Source organism: Cottoperca gobio, chromosome 12 (genome assembly GCF_900634415.1).
Source record: "Cottoperca gobio chromosome 12, fCotGob3.1, whole genome shotgun sequence".
Taxonomy (NCBI): Eukaryota; Metazoa; Chordata; class Actinopteri; order Perciformes; family Bovichtidae; genus Cottoperca; species Cottoperca gobio.
The window spans coordinates 3,588,433-3,613,850 of record NC_041366.1 but is presented as its reverse complement, the minus strand read 5'-3'; the positions used below and the strand labels follow the sequence as shown (position 1 = coordinate 3,613,850).

At 38.7% G+C, this 25,418-nt stretch overlaps 1 protein-coding gene across 2 annotated transcripts in view; it reads right to left on the bottom strand.

The window, feature by feature from the left end:
- The window catches only part of LOC115016328 (cingulin-like protein 1), a 59,748-nt gene that overhangs the window by 32,624 nt on the left and 1,706 nt on the right, over positions 1-25,418 (bottom strand). For both annotated transcript variants that reach the window (XM_029443997.1, XM_029443998.1), the window contains exons 2-3: positions 11,961-12,074; positions 8,007-8,137 (exon numbers count right to left, since the gene is read on the bottom strand). The gene's annotated coding sequence lies outside the window, so the exon portion shown is untranslated. The remainder of the gene's footprint in view (positions 1-8,006; positions 8,138-11,960; positions 12,075-25,418) is intronic.

The window sequence follows — 25,418 nt, the reverse complement described above, 5'->3', positions numbered from 1 at the left end:
ATTAACATTAACGGTAAGAAAGATACCAAAACATACTGCTTCCCTGATGAAATGATCTATCTCAAGGGGAGAAACGGAAACACTAAAACGTGACTTTACTGAACTGCTAAAAGTTGTAGGCTCTAAAGACATTGACATACATCAGTGGTCCCATCCCACCAGCCAGGTCAGGAGTGAATCGTTTTATCCAAATTTTGGGGCTCAGCAGGTGGCTATCAGTTGCCTGTCCCCTGCACAAAGTGAACTGTATTGACTTCAATCTGTTCTGGCAGCGTAGACGCCTTTTCAGAAGAAATGGACTTTCTCTCAACAGATCTGGAGAAAAACTGTTTGCTTCCAATATGGATCACGCCATTAGCCACCCGACTTTGGCTAAATGCAAGGAGACACCATCCACCACACCACCAGATAACCACCATGATGACGTCCAAACAACTGCAGCGAGTGACCTTGCTGCAGTACCAGCCACAACAAGCCTGCACACCAAGGACCCCAGTCCCTCAACTCCACTGCCAGACATGGATGAAGTTGAAATTCTGTGGAGTAGCATTGAGACACCCTACCCCCTTCCTTCCCCCTCTTCCTCATCTTCCTCTCCCTTCCTCCTTTTTAACGACAGGATGAACAAATTGGTGAAAGGTGGTCTTAAATTGACACCTCAAATAACCCCCCGCTCTAAACCATCATGCCCCACCATCATCCCCCATTCTTCTCCCCCCTCCCAGACGTCCCCCGCACCTCCCCTCGGCTTATGCCAAAAGCCCACTCATGGACACTCAAGGACATCACCCCCCCCAAACTGGTCATGCCGTTCTTGTCTTGACTACTACCAGACTAAATAATCAGCACTCAGCATGCACTGCGTCTGGTTATCTTATATATATATCAGTGCACAGCCAGGACCGGCTTTGACTCCTGTCACAGACTCCCTGCAGCTGAAAGTGGCTCTTCTGAATGTCAGATCACTAACAAATCTTTTTTGATTAATGATATGATAGTTCAAAAGAACTTGCACTGTATGTAATGACATTGACCTGGGTGAATTTACATCATTTGAATATCTTGCTATTGAGCTCAAAGCAGAACTATCTTTGCTCATCATCACATTATACAGGCCACCAAAAATATTCAGCACTATTTCTACAGGAATTCGCAGAGCTGATTTCACTCAGCATCACTAGATGTGAAAGAATAATCCTGCATGGAGTAAGTAATCAAATAATAATCGAATTACCAATATCTGACCATCACTGTGTGTATTTGATGCTAACCTACTCTTAACAAAGACCAAAAGAGAGACAGTGGTCAAAAAAAGAATACTAGATGACACAGCAGAGGAAACATTCTCTAACACCATGAGATCATTTGAGCCATGCTCAGACTGCTCCTTAAATCTCATGGTTGAAAATCTAAACAACACCTTGTCATCTACCCTGAATAGTGTTGCTCCATTAAAAGGTCAAAAAGAAATTGAGTGACAGAATCTCCCCATGGTTAAACAACAGCAATGTTACTCAGACTAAGAGGACTTGTAGAGCAGCTGAACGAAGATGGAGGAAAACTAAGCTCACAGTTAACTATGATATCTACAAAGAATCCATGGCTGCCTATGGTAAAGTGTGCAGCTGGCAATAAAGGATTAATTTTCTAAGATTATCACAGAGAATCTTGGAAATTCAAGAATACTATTCTCGACTATTAACCAACTACTGAACACTGCCCCCACCACTCCGCAGTCCTCTGCATCAAAGTGTGAAGAACTCGCATTGTTCCTCAATAATAAAATAACTTCAATCAGAACCAGCATCACTTACGATGCAGACACAGAGAACATCTGCAAAAATTGTGATGCAACCATGGGAACATTCACCTGCATCACATTAACTGAGCTTCATAAAACTGTGATGGAATGTAACTCCTCCACCTCTTGTGTTGACCCGATACCTACAGCATTCTTTAAGCGGATATTCGAAAGCATTTCAAGTCAGGTCCTACATATTATAATCATGTCTCTTCTAACGGGTATCTTCCCAGACATCTTCAAAACAGCCGTTATAAAACCCTTGCTAAAGAAACCTAACCTAGACAGTAATACGCTGACCAACTACAGGCCAATATCTAACCTTCCATTCATCAACAAAATACTAGAAAAAATAGTTTCGGTCCAAATAAACTCCTTTCTTAAAGAAAACAACATCCTGGAGGAATTTCAATCAGGCTTCAGAGCATGCCACAGTACCGAAACTGCTCTGACTAAAATAATTAGTGACCTCAGACTAAACTCTGACACAAACAAGGTCTCAATTCTTATCCTGCTAGAGCGCAGCATTTGACATGATCGACCATGACATCCTAATTAATCGTCTGGATAAACTGGTTGGTCTTTCTGACTAAGGGTTAGGGTTAGGGTTATGACTGATTAAACTGGTTCAGAACATATAGCAAAGGGAGAAAGTATTTTGTCAGGCTTGGAGATCATGTGTCAGAGAAGCATGATGCCCACTTTGGAGTTCCACAAGGGAGCTGCCTCGGTCCATTACTGTTCTCCCTATACATGCTACCACTGGGGGACATCATTAGAGAACACAATGTGTGCTTCCATAGCTACGCGGATGACACACAACTGTACATCTCTGCTGAACCAAATGATACTACAGCTGTTAACTCCATCACCACCTGTCTGTCAGCAATAAATAAATGGATGAGCAATAATTTTTTAAATTAAATGAGAACAAAACTGAAATCCTGCTAGTAGGTCCTGTAGCAAAAAGAGAGATGATGCAGAATAACATGGGGAAACTTACTCCTTTGATTAAACCTGAAGTCACAAGTCTTGGTGTTATCATAGACTCAGATCTAAGCTTTAAATCCCACATAAACAAGGTGACAAAAACATCATTCTTCCACCTTAGAAATATAGCTAAAATCAGACAATTTATAAATCAAAAGGATGCTGAAAAACTAATCCATGCTTTCATCTCAAGCTGACTCGATTACTGTAGTTCTAACATTTCAATTAAAATAAAGTATTTTTTAAACATATGCTGCACGATTGTGGACCTGGGAGCACCTTTGAAAAAAAGCATTGTAAAAACAAAACAAATATTTTTTTTATTCCTCCTTGGCAACTTCATCCTTTAATAAAATAAAGCCCAATAAAATAGTAAATCGCACTTTTTCAGCGTTTTTCAGAGAGCTAGATTGAGGCAAGATAAGTGTTATTCGACTTCTTTTATTTTTTATTCACTTGTTAATGCATAAGTAAGACTGAGGACCCGAAGTAAAACACCACCAAGTAAAGGAACTGACTGGCCCAAAGAGAAGAGGGGACGGAATATGCTGTGACACAATCTGGTCATGTTTGACTGCAGACCTTGAGGCATGAAGAGAAGTTTAAATACACGTACTGAATATGAGTTCCATCGTGCTACTTGTACATCACTGTTGCAAAGATGCAGTTTGTTCCTCTTTGTGTGTACTCAAGTTTAATGTGTGAGAATAATGTTGAGTTAAAAAGCAAAAAAAACAACGGAGAGACTTCAGCTGATCCAAAACGCTGCAGCGAGGCTGCTGACTAGAACCAAGAGGAGAGACCACATCAGTCCAGTGTTAGCCGCTCTACACGGGCTTCCAGTAACTTTTAGAATTGATTTTAAGGTCCTCCTTCTTGTATACAAAGCCCTAAACGGAACCGCACCAAGTTACACTGCCAACTCTCTAATCAACTATGTGCCCCCAAGAATATTACGATCATCCACTACTGGTTTATTAAATGTTCCCAGAAACACCCAAAAGAAAATTGGGGATGCAGCGTTTATCGATTATGCACCAAAGCTATGGAACACTTTACCTGCAGACATTAGGGAGGCAAGCTCGCTCAGTATCTTCAAAAGTAAGCTAAAAACATATCTCTTTACTTTAGCCTTTTAATAGTGATATTTTATATCTCTTTACTTTAGCCTTTTAATGGTGATATTTTATATCTTTTCATCTTAGCCTTTTAATGGTGCCACTTTAAACTAATTTAAATGATTTCATACATTGTTGCTATGCCTGGTTTAACATTGAATGTTTAAAGGTAACTGAGATCAATTTCAGAGTGTGTATTTCCACGGGAAAAAGAGGAAGTTTCTCTGATAAATGTGTATTGGAGAAAAACTGGCTTTAACCGAAGGGAGTAAACCAGTTGAAGGGCCACAGGGGCGCATTTTTGATCTCATGCTTTCAAAATATGGCTTTGACAGTTTAAAATATTTACAAGAATGGTGTGATGAATATGATTTCCCGGCAGTTAAGTACGGCACAGATAGGGAAACTAGGCATGAATTCCAATGTTATTTTATACTATTTTAATTCTGCTATTTTAATTCTGCTATTTTAATTCTGCTATTTTATCTGCTATTTTATCTGCTATTTTAATAATGGTACTTCAGACTCATTTACATCAACACTGTGATTATTGTACTGTAAATGCTCTTATTCTGTCTAATCTTGTACTAATTGTTATGTTTTTGCTGTGAAGCACTTTGGGCTGCAATTCTTGCATGAAAGGTGCTATACAAATAAAGCTTATTATTATTATTATTATTATTATTATTATTATTATTATTATTATTATTATTATTGACAAAGAAACTGAAGTAAAGCAGAGTTTTAAAGAAGTGTTCCAGAAGTTCTTGGTGTAAAGCTGCTTGATTGTTAAGGTCCACAAAGAAAAAGAAGAATCGCCTTATCTCCGTTCCTAAATGTTGCAGAGTCGTACTTCTGTCCACTTTTCCTGCACAAAGCCCAATCCTGTCATGGCGCTGACATTACCACATAAGCCTCCTTGAAAGCCCAGGAAAACCCCAGCAAAATGAAAGCAGGGTGACGTCTTCTTCCAGTAAGACAAGTGAATATGAGAAGAGGATACCATGTTAGGCAGGGCAGCATGATGGAGACATGTAACACAAACCACTCATCTCCTCTCATTAAGCCTTTGATCCAAGTTGTGACAAGAACCCATCTTGGCCATGAGAACCAAAGTGGCTGAGAAATTAGGAGATTTCCTGGAAATGTATCAGAATAATGTGTGTGGGTGGGGTTGTGTAAGCTGGCACACCTTGAATCCTGAGATGTGTCTTTGCTTGTCTCGTCTGATAGAACAGAGAGCAGTTTAAGTGTTGTTCAGTCAGACTGCTCGTCATGGCGGCAGTACAGAGAGCAGGAGCCAACAGGGTGAGGCACAAGACACCTCCTGCCAGTACAGTGTTTACCGTCAACAATCGATTTGCGTATTTTTAAAAGAACTTTAGCTAGATATTGCATAAGCATTATTATATATTATTGTTGAAACAATACACACATTACCAGTTGTTAAGTGTTATTTTGTGTACAAAGTGTAACAGGCGGTATTTTTATGTTTATGCATAAACACTGAGAAAACCTTTTACTAAACTTTTGAAGTGTTTATTTGTGAAAGTGTAGCATTAATACATTTGACCTTTTGTCTTAGGTTTACCTTTTCATGTTACCATATTGCAATCAGATGGTAGAACCTTTTCAAATGTAATAACTCCACAATCTTATACACACTTTACTTTGCTTTCACGCCATCATTTGCTACACCACCTTTATTATCGCACAGCACACTGGAGTAGATCCTGACATTAGCTCCCCTACCGTATGTTCTGAATCCAGGATCCATCCTGAATCGACTCACACCCCTTGACACTTCACAGGAACTTTAAACTCCTCACATTTTATAATAAATGATTTCAGAATGTTTCTAACTTTTTAGACTTCTTCTATGGTTTTCCTAACCAGCCTAATGTCCACAATAGAACTGCAAACAGAAAACAAAGTTGTGGTAGCATCTGTGATGTCACACACAGGTTTCCTATTGGTTGCTTTTAATCCTGGAGTTTTGTTTTTGGATCAAAGTCGCTCATGATGATGGTCGATAGAGATTCAATACTGACTTTTAGACATTATAGACCAGGTCAGATCAACTACAATAACGTATATTATTGTGCTGTATCCAATGCTTTTTTGTTTAGTTTTTTTATATTCGAAGCTTCCGTTGAGGTTATTGAAGGAACGTCTGCCTTTCACATTTTATAACGTCATAACCCTCAAAAAGAAAAAGAAATCCTCAGTTTGAATAAAGCGATGCATTGGATTAAATTAGTTAGTCTTTTTTGTTAAATAAACTTTCTTACATGAATATCACTCGTCACTGTGCGGCAAGTGGGAGATTAAAGTGTTTGTTTATTTAACCGCAGTGAAAATGTTGTTTTTGAAAAGTTAGATTAAAAAAAATTGACCGTCGTTTGGAGTCAATCCTAACAACCAGACAATCCTACGCAGCCACCACTGGAATCTATTCTATTCTATAAATAGTTTAATACTCACAATATTAGTGAAGCCTCATCTTCATCTGCAACTTTGCACAAATACTGACTTTAAACACAATGAACAGACATCATGAGAAGAATCTGCACATTTGATTTGATTTTTGAAGTTTTGAAGCTTTAAAAATATTCAGCACTGCCCTAAATACTACATTAGGAACTGTATTACATATATTAAACTATTTGAGCACAATGTTTTGTCTGTTGTTATGAGAATGAACCTTCTGAACAGTCTAATTAAGATTAGCAAAAAGCGTAAAGGGATGTTGACGTACGAGAGTCTCCACTAGTAGAGAAGTGTTGTGTAGTTACAGTCCTGCGTTATACTTCACATAGAAGAAGGCTCAGTAGTCCGAGAGGGTCACAGATTCTAAAGATCACTACAGAACTGTTTCATGCAACCCAACAAGGAAATACAAAAATAAGATAAAACTAATTGATTTGAGCATGGACATTCATTGTTGACTTTTGGGAAGAGTACATATACATAGAGTAACAAATCAATCTAAGCTCTAAAGGCTCAATTGGGTCCTCACAAAGATAGATTTACAGGAACACACACACACACACACACACACACACACACACACACACACACACACACACACACACACACACACACCACACAGAGAGGCAGGCAGGATCCTGTTGTTTTCTCCAGCCGAGCAGAACCTGCTGCTGTTATGAGATACAGTAAAACTCCCACATCCGTGTTTCAGCTCTGTGACAAAAGCCCACAAACCAGCACAGAGCTGCCTCCTACTCACATGTTCAAACAACACATAACCTGCTCCTGATTTATAGGAAGACGAGAGTCCAGTTACATAAAGAAGAAGCAAGGATTTCACAAAATTGGAACATATTCTCTAAGAATATTAAGGAATAGTTTTCAATGAACAGAAACAGGATTGAAGAAAGAAGGAGTGGAAACTAGATTTTTGTCTCTGGTGTTTATATTATCTATTGGTGTTAGGGCAGGCACCGTGAACCACCAATCACAATCATTCTTATCAATTTATCAAACAACCAAAACCGTTGAGGATCAAGACGATTTGGTTGCAAAAAGAAACGCAACCAAGTTGTATGAAAATATTTAGTCCACAGAAAGGATGTTGTTGACCTAAAACAGGCACTTTGTTGTCATCTTGTCTTGTCTTATATATTTTGCAGAAAACAAATGTCAGTTTTTTTCTAAAATCATGCAGCCGCGATTAGTATTACAGTCAATACAACGTGCTTACAGAGTGAATATATTAGGAATCATAAGCTCATTCTTATGACCCAAAACATGCATATTAACTGTCAAACAACCTTTAGAGTTTCTTTAGTAAATAGGGTCATATTTTGGGGTTTTGGGACTGGTAATAGGATTACTAATTTAGGTCATTTTAAGAGTGTTTTCAACGTTTAGAAAATAACTTATCAAGAAAATGTTAATTTATTTATAGGGTTAAGTTACAGGCAGGAACAACTCAGGTTCAATCCTCAGCAAGCCTCCACCCTGCTGAAATAACCTCTGTGGAGGGAACTGACAACTACAAACAAATGATCTCTGTGATCGCCTCACATAGGCAACTGTATACAGCATCAAACACACAACATGTCATGACTCACTGTATGTGTATGTTGCTGAGCTCCTGCTCTGTCTGTCTCTGCAGCTGCTGGAGGTGAAAGGTCAGCTCTTCACTCAAAACGGTAAACCTCCACAGTCCTCCTCTCTCTGTGCTCTGCGCACACACCAAAACCTGATCACAAGAGAAGACAGGGAACTTATGTTGGAGGTCCACAAAGCAATGGAAACATATCATCACTGATGCAGGCTTTTGTGTTTACATGATGTCGGTATGTTAACAGCTTCATCTGTTAATCTGATCATCCTGCTAACATACAGTAAGTAAGCATATTAGCATGTTAAGATCCTTGTAGTTAGGGTGAAAGGGACTTATCCCTTTCTGTCCAGATTAAATATCATTTGATGATTGATTTGTCTGTCTTGTGTCTCTGAGATCCAGTATGTAGGGTCTTCCCTTTATGGCGCCGTATTAGGGCCATTGTAGGTAACAAATAACTAAGTTACTGAGCCGAGGGAGGGGGGTAATATTCAGAGAAAGAACTCTGAACAAAAGTTTGTTTTAATCTTTTCTGAGTTTAAAGTCACACATTTACGAGAAAAATAAACTCCAAATAATTGTGGGAACCAGTATTGTGCCCAAAAATGTCCTTTTCCTGGATATTGCCAACTGAAAACATACAGAACAATTGCTTGATGTCAAAAGGGAAATGACCATGTCCATACCAGAAGTAGTCTATTGTAACTTACAATGAAGACAAATGGAGGATTGGACAGGGTTTTCCAGCAGTGAGTTTCCCTGTGACTTAAACCTGTGTCCAACGCTACATCTAAGTTTTGGGAGTAGTCAGAGCCTACACTGCTGTAAAGAAACCGTCATTCACCCTTAAATACTGGATCTCAGAGAAAAAATAAGTCATAAAATATTTAGTCTAGAGTATTTGATATGAGAACACTTCAGTAGTCTGCTGTCTCCATTTGTCAGACATAGCAACACGTTGAGTACAATAAAAGAGAGTGATGAATCACCAGCTGAAGGAGGAGTCAGACAGACATACAGACAGACAGACAGACAGACAGACAGACAGACAGACAGTCAGACAGACAGACAGACAGACAGACAGACAGACAGACAAACAGGTAGATCTGGAGGAGAAAAGAGACAAGCGCACGAGAGGAAAGAGTAAAAGAGACGGTAGAATACATGAGGAGAGAAGATAAAGTTGGAGTAAGAGACGTCCAATCAGGTTGTGAGTCTGAACTTGTCGAGGTGACGGAGTCTTTCAGTGGGCTGAAAGACAACAGACCGACTGAGTCATTCTGGCAGAACATGATGATCACCCTCATCCTCCCCTGCGTCTGTCAGTCTGTCTCTGTCCATGTGACTCAGTCTGAGAGACAAACTGGCACTATGTGCACACAGCAGCCAGATTCAGTCCTCAGTGTTCACATTAAAGCTTACAAGTGGAAAATAAAAATAAATAAAAATCTGTTGACAGAGACAACACTATGGGAACATTTTACACAGAAAGCAGAGATACAGCGTTTATTGAAGCCCATCAGGGACATTATTTCAATTTAAATGTAAAAATAAAAATGTAATTCCACAATAACATTCTAAATGTTAACATATGTGTTATTTAAGTACAAAATAAAAATAAAATACAATAATCCAATGTGCATTTTCATTTGTCGTATTGGCCATCTATGACCATATTAAATGAGAATAGAAAAGCTGACATTTAATTTTCAAAGTACCCCGCTATACAGTGGACAATATTCAAAGGTTATGAAAATATCCTGGGTATCAAGCCTACAACTTGTGTAGGCTTGAGTTTTATTTGACTTTGTCATAGAAAAATTGCTCTTAATTGGATAATATTTCCAAAAGAGGAGCAGAATTGGTCAAATTAGCAAGCTTTCTTCCAATTTGACCATTTAGAAACAAAACACAAACAACTTCCAAACAAAACACTAGAAAGTTGTGAGTTCAATACCAGGCTGCCACCATTGTGCCCCTGAGCAAGGTACTTAACCCTGAGTTGCTCCAGGGAGACTGTCCCTGTACTTAGTTCAATGTAAGTCGCTCTGGATAAGAGCGTCTGCTAAATGACCTGTAATGTAATGTAATGTAGAAAAACTGAGGAGGAGGTGGGAAAAGACTGTCACTGTGAGAATACTCGCTGTTCCAGCCATTAGCTCATTCCACAAACATTTTAGGGTCACATGTGGAAGTATCATTAAAACACAGTAACGGCCTATTTCAAACAAAAGGTCTAATTTGATTCTTTCTAATAAATGTACCTTGTTTTTTTAAGACTTTTGAAAAATGACACATTCAATTAAGTATGAGAGAACAATGGATTTAAGCTGCCTTTCTGAACATGGCCTCAGGAGGGATCAACAGAGAGGGAGAGGAAAGGGAGAAAGGCAGACAGTGAGAAACAGAGGGACACAGATTCCCACATAGAGAGAAAATCAAGTGAAATACATAAAGAGAGTGCTGATAAAAACAAATCCCTGTACAAAGCGTTAGGAGGAATGCAGTTAAGGCAGTATTGAGCAATTAGCCTGTACCCTCTAACAAAGATTCATGTTTTAGAAACATCAGGTTAAAACAAGTGTTTCAATGTCAGCAAAGACAGAATGACACTTGATGGCTCTGCTAATCTGGTGATGATCATCTAAGTGTTTAACTGGAGGCGTCATGTTTCAGAGTCCAGCAAAGACACTTAAAAAGAGAGATTTAATCTCTAATTTCATCTATAGGTTATGATCCAATTCACAATTAAATAGTATTTTATTATATCTGGCAATATCAATAAAATCCCACGATTTTTGACACTAATTTGATACCACGGTAAAAAACTAACAATAAATCCCATGTACTTCAACATATACTCCTTTACTACGTTTGCACTACGGTTTTTGCTAAACTGGTTGTAATTCCTTCTCTTATATGTATTTTATATTCTTATATTAAATATAAAGACATCTCCTTCAAACAACTGTATTTATTCAAGTTTCTTGCCAAAAACTAAATTTGACAAGTTTACAATAGAACACATCATGATAATGTTATAACTCACCTTTGTCCAATAGTATTTTTTACCAAATAGAGCTTGCACGCAAAATGATTCAACTATATGGAACCTCAGTTACCGGCTGCTAACAGCTAACGTTTTATTTGTTATTTGAATTTGTTGTTCACAATGTAGCATTATGAGGAAAAGGTAGGGTGGGACCCCTGAACACGTGATTGTGAGTTCACTGCATCCTAAACACATTTTCTATCGTACCTGTGGGGAAGTGACGATGTGCACGAATCTAACTATTAAGTTAAGTATTGAGAAATGTGATATTTCACTGGTATTGGTATCGACTCCTACATTTCTAGTATCGTGATATCCATAGTTTAAAATGTAAGAAAATAGTGAAAAATGTCCCTCCCAGCTTCTCAAAGTCCAAGATGATGTCTTAAAATGTCTTGTTTTGTCAGTCCAAGACACAAAGACATTAACTTTAATGTGATAAAAAGCAGAACATCTCCATATTTGAGAGGCATTTTCTGTCATTTTTGCATAAGTTTTTTGCAAAAGTAATTTTCACTTTTAAGATTAATAGATTCTCAAAAAGATTGGCATTTATAAAGATCCAGCACTGCATTTTCATTCATGCATTGCAGTCATTTGTCATTTGCAACTCCCTTTGTACCAGTTCAACTTTATCATTACTTGTTTTTTCATCTCTATTAAAAATTAATTATATGGAAATTCCTTGAACAAATGTAACCACATTGTTAACACATTACACCATGTATTACATGTCACTGGTTTTCTAGCGGCTAATCAACATAACATTAAATAATTGTAATATACAGGAATATTGTGATGGAACTTAATTTCCCCTGCTGTAACTTTAAGTGGTTTGTAAGAACAAAGTAACTTTACACCAGGGATTATATAGAGTTCAGTTTGTAATGATTATTCATCATTTACCTGTTGTTCCTCAGTGAAGGGGGATCGTAGGACGAGCACTTTGCCTTCTATCAGCTGTCGTAGTTTGTCTAGTGAAGCAGGGAAGTCCTCTCTGTTTCTCTGGAGCTCTGGAGACTTTAAAGAAAGAAATACCAACCGAGTATTTTATTACCTTTCACACAGTAACCCTCATACAGTAAATCTGCCTTACGTTTCACAACCAGCAGCTCTGGCAGCAGCCACACACCACTGAGTCTGATCCTATTGGCTGCTTAAAGATATATAAACTCAATCTCTATTCGCAATGTGCCTTTTGGTTTTAGACATTCATCTGAAGGACGTTATGCACATTGTTTTTGACTGTGTGAATACCATAGTCAAGCAGAACTAAAGGCAACACCCAAATGGCAGAAATCCTCCTCTGATTCTCAAACAAACCTTTCCATTGGTGTGGAATGGAGAGAAACAGGAAGGATTGCCCTCCAGACTGAATTATGCTCCAGTGAGCAGCTCACGCCAGTACAGTCAATTTCCTGAATACCAGCACACAACTGGTTCCCATCTAAGTGGACTAAAGTTTGCCAGTAGTTCAGTCAGAATCAGACAAACAGAGGAATATGATTGGAGGTAGTTTGTCAGGTGATGTGTTCTTTAGAGGGATTGTGTCCTGCAGGAGACTTTCCATTCCTACATGTCAGCGTGTCAGCGGGGGTGATGTAAACATATGAACCTCTGTTAGTGTTGGATTACCTTGCTCTGTGGAAATCACTGTTCAAATCTGAAGCAGCAAATAAGGTAGAACCAGAAAATCTGATATCTTCAGTGACCGGGCTGACTTAAAGTAAAGTAAAACTAGAAAACCTACATTTTCCATATTTTTAATTGGTTTCAGCTGTTAAATGTCAAATGGCTCTATAGTATGCAATCATAAATGTTCAATATTGTTCTGAGGTGTTGAAAAGCACAACACAAGTCTGCCTACTGAACAGACTCTCAGCTGAGAGAAGCCTCCCACCCACCACTGTTTAAAACCCACCACAGAGAGCCATTGTGAGACTGTGCTGAAGTGGCTCATGTGCATGTTTTTATCTTGAAGGAGGAAATCAATCTTCATACATACATACACACACACACACACACACATATATATATATATATATATATATATATAATAACTACAGATCGACAGCAGGCAATTAATTCCCTTACTTGCCATATGAGTGGATGCATTCACAACATGAGTGGGATGAGTGTTTGTGACACAGTGAGTCTGTGTTGTCTGATTAAATGCAATCAAAACAAGTCCATTGTGTTTTAATCCCTCTGAGAAAGATTACATGCCTCGACAGAGAGGAATGTCTAGTTGTTAAAAGGATGATGGAGGTAAGACAAAAAATGTCTGAATATACAGCATTTAAGTAGCATGTGACATTCTGGACCCAACAAAGTCAATTCTTTAAAAAAAAGATCTCACTATAAAGTAAAATAGTGCCTGATGAATGCAGGATGCTGTGATTCTCTCCAACCCGGTCTCCTTTAAATTATGTCAATCTACTGCTCATTTGTTTTCTTAATTACATTTCGCAGCAAAACCTAAATGGAAAAACAAATTAGTAGTATATGAACGTGATTTCTCTGGGACAGGGTTGCACTGTCAGAATAAAATAACCTGCCACTGTCCAAGGTTTTAAATGTGAAAACTGAAGCTGTCAACTAGTGGGGAAATGTTCGTGGCCTGACCGACCTATGGAGAATCTGGTCGCAGCTAAAAAAGCAAATAATCCTAGCCTTAAAAAATATTTTTAAATATTGTTTTAGCTATAACTCACCCAGTATTTGGGCTACAACCAACGCTATTGTTACTTACTATCCAAAGTCATTCCAAATGATTCAATCAGAAACATTATTTGCCTTAAATCAGTCAAGTTCATCAAACTTTAAAAGCTTTAGCTAACTTTTCAAACACTTGTTACCTGCTAAGCACATTATTTCAGCAGTAAAGCTTTAAAAAGACACTTTATCTCACTGTTCTGATGCTGTTTAATAGCTTCTGAGCTGTAAAAGGTTTCTAAAATACTCACTGCAGGACTTGGAGAGAGAGAAGTGTTCATGATGACAGACAGACGCAAAACTCATTTCCTGACTGAGCTCAGAACACAGGGGGTTCCTGTGTGTGTGTGTGTGTGTGTGTGTGTGTGTGTGTGTGTGTGTGTGTGTGTGTGTGTGTGTGTGTGTGTGTGTGTGTGTGTTTTAGTGGGTGGATGTGTACATGGAGATGACCCTAACTACAACCTCTCCACTGACCAGAATGGACAAGCAGTGGGAGAGAGTTTGTTAGTTAATATCCGTCCAGAGCTTGTCAGGGGGGTTTCTGTGCCTGATTGATCAGTTAGTGTGTGTGTGTGTGTGTGTGTGTGTGTGTGTGTGTGTGTGTGTGTGTGCGCGTGTGTGTGTGTGTGTGTGTGTGTGTGTGTGTGTGTGTGTGTGTGTGTGTGTGTGTGTGTGTGTGTGTGACATAAGCTATTAATGAAGGGAGGAGTCCTAAACTTCTACAATAAGTAACAGCTTAAAATTGAAGTAAGTAAACCCCAAACTAAAGAAAACAGGATGAACTACATATGTGGACGAAGAACGTGTTTCAATTCTAGCCTACATTCAAAATTGTCCATATTAAGTTCATTACTGCCCCAATTATAAATACAAAATTCCATATAAACACACTAACCTTTTGGGAAACCAGCCATCAAGTCCAGTCTAGTTAGTGCCCAGGAATGATAAACTACTGTTTGACTAAACCTGAGGTTGGGCTGGTCCAAGTCCTCATCCCCCCACCCAAGGCCCAAAGATTGCTAATTCCCACCCCAGGGTGTGTCTGGGTGGAGCCTGATGACTGTGGCAGGTCACCAAGTCAGACACACCTTGATAAGCAGGCAGGTATGAGGAGGCATGTCTGCAGCTCTCTGCCTTTTTGTTGACTTTGTTCTTTTCAGGCCTTGTTTATGTCTCTTTATCACACACACACACACACACACACGCACACACACACACACACACACTTATGTAACAACATTAAAAATCTAAAAACCTGCCAAATAACGCAACGGTTGTTACACTCCAAATATGAAAAGTGTTGGATAGAAGAAACAAACATGCCGTTTGTCTTGAGGGTGACGTGGAGATGTGAAGGGTTTACCCTCTGGGGAGCAGGAATGACATCAGCTAATTTCAAGAAAAGTGGCACATTACTTAAGATATTTCTTATCTAACATTTTTGATTTTGTCATCATGGTGGAGCTAAAGCCAGGTGACTTAATGTATTAGGATTCTTCCTCTGGGGACCATGAATATTCACAGCGGATTTTATGGAGATCTGTTACTCTAGGTGGAGGTGAGATTACTTTTGTTGAAAACTATTTAAAGCTTCATTAAACACTTTCTTTTGCTAAACTTCACAACACGCTGAACATCCCAGACACATTTGACACACTACCATAGATGTATTATAAGAACTGGATACAGGACCCAAAGATAGCACATATTCAATCCAATGAGAATTGCTAACCTGGCGCATATGCCAAAAAGGTTTCGTAGCTTCCGGGTTTACTTCTTGGCTATGCGACCCAACTGAATATGTGCAACTGTGTTTCTCTAACTCACCAGCTCACGGTCAGCCTTTAGACTTTACATTGTGATGACATCACATATTTTAAAATCGCTTTTCTCGGTTTAAGGAAAGTTTTACAAACATAAAACCTCCATGGGTTAAAAATAGTTGACTTTTTTAGTTATAAGGATGTCTATTCACAGTTTTACAGACGTCTCTTTTACAATGGTGGTCTAGGTGGTGCACAGTCAGAGCGTGTGGGCCCGACACGCTAAGAGGTTAATGCGCTGTATGACAAAACAATGACGTAAAAGAGGCTAAAAAGCTCTTTTGTAAAATGTGTGAATTTATTTTGTTACTATGAGCGAGCAATTTCACATTACACAGATTTATTTAACATATTGTTATGTAAAGCTCTTATAAACATTTGATCTAAGTTTTAGTTTGTTAGTTTAGTTCCACATGATCGCAGTACAAAAGAAGCCAAAGTGTCCCAACTAAAATATTTCAGGACAACAAACACAATTAACCAATCTGCAGTGCAGTGCTGTGCTGCTCAAGAACTCAGTGAACTCAAGTGGATCTTGTTTTATTTGCTTTGCCATCAAACTTTCTTCTTATGGAAGCGCTCCGTCAGTATTTAATCACAGATCTATTACAGTAAAAGTGAAATGATACAGGTAAGAGCTCTCTTCCTGAAAAAACTTGCAGCTCAGAGGAGTGCCCATTCTTTTCAGATGACAAACTGCAGACGCTCCCTGTTTGAACAAATAACATAATGCAGTCAGGTGAGGTTGCTTCTCAGCCAGCAGGAAGTTATGAATCACTCTATCACCTTTGTCAGTTACACAGCCAGTTTTTACACTGTACTCTATTTGCTTCCTATCTATCTTTTTAAAATCATTTTTATTTCTCGATGTTTTGTTAATGTTTTTCTTTTCTCCTTTTTTATTAATGAGTTCACTTTTCTTCATAATATATCCATTGATACCATTGTATAGAAATGCATTTGCATGTATGTATGGGCAGTGAAGTGAATTGAATTCCCAGAAAGAAAAGAGAAATGGGCAAAAAATAAATAATAATAATACTAATAATAATAATAATTATTAATATACACACATATTAACTATATTAATAGTTATATAGTAGATATTAACTAACAAACTCTCTCCCACTGCTTGTCCATTCTGGTCAGTGGAGAGGTTGTAGTTAGGGTCATCTCCATGTACACATCCACCCACTAAAACACACACACACACACACACACACACACACACACACATATATATGTATACACACATATAATTTGTTATATATATATAAACAGTTTGGTCAATCCAATTCTGTTTCCAATATTACATTTAATACACATCAGAATGCTTCAGCTGTCCCGTTCTCATTATCTGTATCCAGTATCTGATCAGAGGTTTATTGATCTGCACTGTTATGAGTTGTGATACTGACACAAGTCGTTACTCAGCAAACAGATGTTTGTGTGGTGAAGTACATCAGGGAAACCACCCCCCCCCCCTACCCAGCATGCCTTGAATATGACTCACAGCTGTGGTATGTCACCTTGTGTGCTTGCAAACTTTGATCCAGTAGCAGCTTTAAATTGGGAGTGAACGGCAGAAGACGCCCTGCAGGCTCATTAAGTGAAATAGGAATGTTTCATCACGATGGAACAACCTTTTAACTATCGCTCTGACTTAAAAATATGTTGTGTTGCTCATTTTACAGTGACGTTCCACTAGGTATGATATTACTATATACTTCAAACTTTGCTAAAAGCTAAAACCCATTAATAAATGTAACACAGTCACCATTTTACACACTATCATTATTGTTATCTGGTACTGCAGGGACATACAACAATGACCAAAGGTGGTCAATCTTGTTTTTTAGCAATACAATAGACAATTTAGCACTTGAATAAAAAGAAAGGGATGTCAGCTTAGTTGTGAATATAATAGATCTTTGCTTCTGGCTGGTCGATTTAAAGTTAAGGCAACATAGAGCCTGTCCCTTCCTTCTGTAAAAATGTCATCTTCATCAGGCTGAATAACACATATTATGACTACTACTTTTTCCCTTATTGTTACAAGAAAAATATTAAACGTAAGATGAAAAACATTTGTGCAACTCAAATGATGTTCAATTTACTGTAGCATTTCTGTGAGGATCACTTGTTCTAAGTGTTTGTTGTTGTAATACTCAGTGTGGCCACAAGAAGCTGAGGTGCAGCACTACCCCACGTTCTAAATTACTAAATAAAAATGAATTATTTCCTTTTTTCTCCATCTGTTCTTATGTCATTAACACAGGAGAGAAACAGGGGTTGATGCCAGAGCTCTGTGCAGCGCAGTCAAGTGCGAGAACCATTTCTTTATGGATCTGTCTTTGTGCACAGAGGCTTTGTCATGTTGCATATCATTACGTTTTCCCCACATTGGAACTAAGGGGCTCAAAAACAAAAGTACACAGACTTTGGACAATATAGTGTATTTGTTCTCTTTGGACACATTGAGATCTCCACTTGAAGTTAAATGCAGTTAACCCTACATTTGCTGTCCCTTGCTACATTATAAGAACAAGGATTAGGTTAATCCTAGACCTAATCCAAAATGGATTGCGCAGTGGAGCATGCAGCACTCTCGGTCTCTCAATAAACACACCAACTATATAAAAGAGTAGAACCAGTTTGCTCCTCCCTTGTTAATTAATGCCGAGCCAAACCAGTTCTCCTGTATTTAACAATTACACCGTTTTAAGATCACATCTCTTTACTCCATCATTTGTCTGTGAAACAGAACAAAACAACCAGTTTATGCAGCCTTTGTGTTTCCTGAAGAGCCACTCATACAGGAAGTGTGTTGAATTCTTCATGTCTTGTTCTGTCACCCTGTATCACTTTCTAAAGTGCCTTTCTTTGTCATTACAGCTAGAGGCTATCTGGAGGAAGAGAAAGAGAACGTTAAAAGTTAAAGATTCTCAGGATTTTCATTTGTAATGCCGTCTTCAAAATATGTAAGGTCAACTATGCCAGAAATGAGAAATGCTGTCATATGCGACAGGCACGGCAGATTTACTACATAACCGATAAAGCGCAGTTATTAAAAACAATGGAGGTGTTCCGGGAACTTCTCTTTGTCGCTCGCACATTATGTATACTGGACTCTTTAATGCCATGTGCATACAGGCACACACAGACACACACAGACACACACCACACACCACACACACACACACACACACACACGCTTTGCAACCTACATTGAGCTCCTCCCAAAAAAATGATAAAACGTCTCTGAGCTGTACTTCTTGAGACAGACAGGTAGAATATCAGGAGGACAGAGCAGGCAGACATGACTACAACTACACGTGTAGAGGGAAATAGATATTCAAGCAGTATGGGTGTAACGGTACGCAAAAGTCACAGTTGGGTTCATACCCTGGTTTAGGAGTCTGTGTGAGTTCGGTACGGTGGAAAGAAGTAGTAAGTAGGATTTTGCTCACTAGCAACTTTGGCAAATTATTTTCATGATAAATATTCGGAACATTTCAAAACACACAGATTACAGTAGGCTATACAACTGAAAATAATCTCTTATTCTATGACATTGAACCCATGACCCAAACATGTATGGTCCTGGTGATCGGTACATCCGGGTGTTAACATGTCGGATGTTTGTCCATCATCGTCCTCATCTTATACACAACTCTCTTTCTCTTTTATTTGCGCTCACCATAGTGTGACACAGCAATCAGCTTGCTGTGCTAACCTCAGCATGTGTTTTTCACAGCGTTCCTTCGGTGGAACTTGCGCTTGGGAACTTTGGTTCTGCGTTACGTGTATCAGATCTACATACCATGTATTCTGCAGGCACCTGATTGCGACGGCACAAATACAAGAACTGTTACAGCTCCATAAAGCAGACAGGTATACTGTAGCACTTCATCACTATGCCTTAATCGTAGCCAATCATGCTATTGAATGCACAATTGTCTTCACCAGAAGGACAGCATCAGCGTAATATGACCGAGTAATGAATCTGTCTGCTCTGATATTAGGCAGAAGGTCTAAAGCAAAATGTCATGTTTTAAGTTTAATTAACTGTATAGGCAAATACTATGACCATTATGATCGTTTTAATAGTCCTCCAGCCCTAGACAGACAGGAGGAGAAAGATTTGCACGTGATGAAGACTTTCAACATCCTTCACTTTCTCATCTCTAAGTTCACTTCCACTTCCATAACTAGAACATTGAGAAAAACAACAGCAGCAGCAACATCTACTCTCCGAGCACTGCAGCTCCCACCCAGCACCCACCAAGCCTGCACCCACTTGGCCCTCCGACGAGGCTTAATGAGTAATAAGCACTGGGTGACCACAGTCTTGGAGTCAAGCCAACTTTCCCAGATGCCAAATTGAAGCCTGGAGGTACTGCATAATGCAAAACAACACTCATTAAAACTTGGAGGAAAAAAAACAAGGAGCTATAAAATGCAAAAATGCACTCAGATGCATTTCAGGAGAAGCTCGGTGGCAGTTTTGAAATGACTGAGATGAATAATTAGGACTCTCAGGCATCCATTAGCAGGAGAAATTACAAGACGTTGAAAATGGATTCCAAAACACACTCATGACCCTAAAATCTAAACCGTTTGGCCCGAACATTATGTTAAGGTGGGGAATGTGAGCTTTGGAAAGGCTGACGAAATAGGATGAAAGGCTCTCATTGCAGAAACATATTGAGAAGCGTTCAGATGAGTTCAGTGAGATAATATCTCACTTTGCAGTTTAAGTCAGGAATAAGTGTATGTGTTTCGGAAAAGAGAATTTAAGAAGTGTAAATTCAACTAGACTCCATCCTGTCCCCAGAGTTATACTGCATTGAATCTGTATTTTCTGGATATTTACTTTTAAATTTTATATACATCAAAATCCATGTCACATTATCTTGTAAAATAAATTAAAATAAGTTGACAACAAAAACACATATATCTTTTCCACTAAAAAGGTCCTAATTCCAGTAGTAAAAAATATTTTTAAATCATTACAATGTCCAGTGACCGGATAAGGCGAATGATTAGAATCGTTGAGCAGGACAAACTGTATGTCCTGCTCAACACCAACTGAACCAGGAACAGATGTGATGTGTCCAAATCATAACTACAATTAGCCCCAAATTCTAATTATGTTCGGACCTTAAGAGAACGGTTACGGTTTGGGGAAATACGCTTCTTTGCTTTCTTGCCAAGAGTTTTGAGAAGATTGATGTATTCAATTATACATCAATTAAGTACCATAAATCTGTACATTTTAATGCATTCTCAGAGTTATTTCATGTAGACATGCTCCTGTTTCTGGTTAGAAAAGTACTTCAACAACAGCTATTTTGTGAGCGTTAGTATTCCCTCTGACCTTCACGCCAGCTGTATGTTTCAAAAAAGGTCATGAAAGATCTTATCTGGGCATAATTAACATAAACTAATTTAGAGAGGGTTGAAAAGGTTTTTTAAACTTTGACTCCACAGTGATTTTTGCAGAAGATGCTGCATCTCAGTAACAGAAGGTAGCTCCGGAGATTTAGTTCATTCAGAGCTAATCAACTATAAATCCCTGGAATGTATTTCTGAACTGTAGATGTATCGCATGTCATGCTTTCATTTATTCATTTTGTATGGTCTTCCTCAAAATTTGACTTGTGTGATGATTATGACACACCATGTGATCAGAGCTGACCAGATCCACTTCCTGTGGACAGATTGTCTCTTACACCTAAAACCAATGGCAACACAAAACAACCGTACTCGGGTGTGTACAAGCAACCGAGAGGACCTCGTATGTGTGTTAAACTGGCTTAAATCTGTGAAATCTCTACTTTTGTTGCCAAGCTGCCCTGAGATCACTTGTCAATCAAACCTAGCGGGGCTGCACTATTCTCTGTTAGGACGTTCTGTTGTTGCAGTGTCGACCAAAATGCTCAAATTTACTTTCATGAACTGAAAACTCACCGAAAGGGGTTAAGATGAAAACAGGGGATAACACCCAAACCGGACAACACCATGGTAGTGACCTGTCAATCACAAGGCAGCCCCGCTCTAAAGCATGCCCTGCTTTACCGTCTATTTTACTCTAAATGGGACCATCATTTACAAAGTGTACATCATGCTGTGTTGAAGACTTGAAACTAGCGACTAAGACAAAAAACTTGTCAGGAAAATGTGGTAATAAATGGAGTGGAGTGATTTATAACTTTGTTGACTCACTTAATTAATTTTGAATTAAGTGAGATATTGCTTCCTCTAAACATGGGAACAGCGCAAATGGATGATGCAAGTTGATGACTGACTGAATGCTGTTATCCTACATTATGTAGGTGCCTTGAAACAAAGTAGAGTCTCAGCCTCTATTCTCATATTGGAACTGCACATATAACCACAAATCACATCAAAGAGTTTAACAAGGAGCTGTCATGTACAGGGTGAGTCCACTATGTTCAGAAGTATGCGATGTTACCATTCCAAACTATTTTAGGTGCGTGTGTTGGCCTACCAATCAAGGCTCACACCCTCGTTCCTAACATACCTGCCATCTCTATCAGACTTCATACTTTCCCATGATTCACTGTTGAGATGCAGTTTGTGACATTATGACACACTCAGTCAGAATCTTATGTGATTCACATATCTGGCCGAAAAGAAAAAAACCAACACGTGCAATGCTAGCTGGAATAGAACACATGTTTTTAGGATGGTTTTTAAATCACATTTATTATCATTGTTAGAAGAAGAAATCATGACCCACATAACCCTTTTGATGAGTCAGTAGGCTGCATGGTAGACTTTAGTGATGACTTTTCATGCTAACATCTTACCATTCAGGATGTTGAGTGATACTGGACACAATGCCAACAATTTACTGTACAGTCACATCCTCCACTGTACTGCGGACAATTTAGCACTCAACAGTTTAACCTCGTAAGGTGATACAAAAATAGTTTTACGTATAGAGATAAGTAGTCACCAAGTCTTTATAACTGTAGTATGGTCTCAAAAAAAGTCTTGATTTAGTAACAGTACTGAAAATCAGGTATTGTATCAGCAGTTATCTAAAAACAGTGATACTCAGTGACTCAGTTAGAGGAAAATACCCCAACCTTTGTCATGCATTTACTTTTATATGCAAGGTCAGTAGAAGGCAGGAAACCTTGGTGTGTGTGAGAGAGACCGTGAGGAGGAGAAGGACACAGAGAGGTGGGTGTGTGAAAGAGAACAGTTGGGTTTTCTCGTTGGATCGGTTGGTTAACTGCCTGGACCCGAGTCAAGGGAAGGAATGTAGTACCATTAAAACACATTAAAGAGATGGAGGGCGGGGGGGGGGGGTCAGTATGAGAGATCTGGATGAGGATAAGCAGATATACAGTCTTGTACTGCTCAGTTGGGTCTACTCTCATAATGTTCTAACTGTTCAGAAAGTCCTCTCGTCCTGTAAATAAAGATTATTTGAATTTAAAAGAATGACAGGGGACTATTCAAAGGCAATGAAAGGTGTGAAGAAATCAAGAGTGGAAAGTCAAGGAGAAAGAGGCAACAACAGAAGACAGAAGACACATTAGAGACAAGAGAAATGGAAAAGTGAAAATCAAGAGACATGCTCGAACGGAAAGAGAAGGAGAAAGTGAGAGGAGAGAAAGACGATTAGAGCAGAAAAAGATGGACAGAAAGAGAAAGGGGAGGACAAATTGCGACAGACTGAAGAAAGCCAAAGGCAGAGAGTCAGAGATGATAGCAGCTGATATCTCGGAGTTTCAGCATTCCTCAGCCAACAAAAACATTTAAACATGCATGACTGACAACTTCTTTGTTGACTTTAGAAGTCAGTAAGACATCAGCATCACAACAATGTTCCCATGCAGAATGCAGGTTAACAGCTCAGGGACAGTCTATTAACTCGACACACACAGCCACAAGTCAATAGCACCCTGCACTACAACAAGAGGCTAGGGTTTTATAACTCGTACATTTTGGAGAGACAAATAAAACTAAACAGATACGTGTACTGCTATAAAGTGGCCGATAGTTTCCCTAGTGCCACTCTTCGAGAAGCTAGCTGTCAATCTAGTACAATTAGCAACATTAGCAACAAGCTCGCTAACTCGGGAGCTGAACAACTCCACAACAAGCTGACACATTATCTTATAAAGTTGCTTTATGTGTCCACCTGATGTCCAAGTCTAATGTTCGCTCTCCATTTAGCTCTACTTTGGCCTCTACTAGAGATGCACTTTTACAAATACTACTATTGGATATCGGTCCTATACTTAATGGCTTCATCCTGTACCAGTGACAATGGGCCAATCTGCTTTCAGATACCATTCATTTAATGAATAACAATTTGTTTGATTTAAATCTACGTATGTAATTGTGACATAGCTAGACAAGTTAGACAGCGAGGCTTAAAAGTTTTAAAATAAACACAGTCCAAAGCCCAGTTATCGGTGTCAGGACTGAAAAAGTCGGATTTACTTTCCTTGAGACTGCAACTAACGATTATTTTCTTTTTTCTAGATTAATCGATTAATGGTTTGGTCTAAAAATGATCAGAAAATAGTGAAAAATGTCCATTCCAGTTCATCAAAGTCAAAGTGATGTCGAATTTAATAGGAAATGTCCATATTTCTGAGGCTGAAAACAGCAATTCCTATCATTTTTGTATGAAAGATTAGTTAAACGATTAATCGATTATCAAATAGTTGGAAATTATTTTTCTATCGATCGACTTTTATATTAGTCGACTAATTGACTTATCTTTGCAGATTATGAAGTGACCCGTTTCTCATAAAATAATATTTGATTAATGGAGCAATAACAACAGTTCCATCATCTGTTTGTATATATAATGACTGAGTGGAACAACTGTATCAAACAGTCCAACAGAACACCAACCATCACTAACAAATGACCCCACTTCCTGTTTCGTCCAAACACATCAAGGCTGTAACCCTGCCATGGTTAAACGTTCACTGCAGATAACCTGGTCAGTTAGTGTTGTTGTTATTATTGTTGTCATTAATTAACTGGTATCTGACATGGTGGCTGCATGTGGAGCCGGTGCAAGAGACATTACCGCCACCCGCCTTGCTAAAATAAAGATAAGGTCTCCTTTCTGCAGCCCTCTTATCGGAGCACAGTGCAGAGTACAGTCAGACTCGCCCTTTAACTGAGCACAGAACTGCACTTTGGGAAAACACAAACAATATATTTCATCATTGTGACAAGTTTCATTGTCAAAGGGTAATTATTTGCCAGGAGTTTGGTCCTGCACAGATTTTCTGTTGCAGTCAGTTGGAGTTTAACGCGAACGTAAGATCTGAAACAACGGTAACAATGACAAGACAATACAAGAGTCATATTTTACATTTCTTTCTCCTATAGGCTGACCATAAAATTCCTATAGATCGTGTGCATGTGACGTCACGCTTACGTCCCAACCCATAAATCAGCCATGTTGGATGATATACACAACCAAGACGGCGCCTGTTCACGTGTGAGTTGATGCAACGCTTCGTAATTTTCTTTGTATTTAAACGTCTAAGATTGAAAGAAAATGCCAATTTTGTGCGCAGTGTATAATTGTGGTAATAACGCTACTCGTGACCCAGATAAATGGTTCTTTAGATTTCCTAAAATTATCAAAAACAACGATCCACAAAAGAGGGATGAATTGCTGTCTACCGAACGCCGTACGCTGGTTTAGCAACATAACTCGTGAGGATTTAACAGAAGAAAAAACCCAATTCACTTTATATCTGGTAAGAGCTCATGCTAAAGCTATGTTTTCAATGTTTACGTTAAACATTTGTGC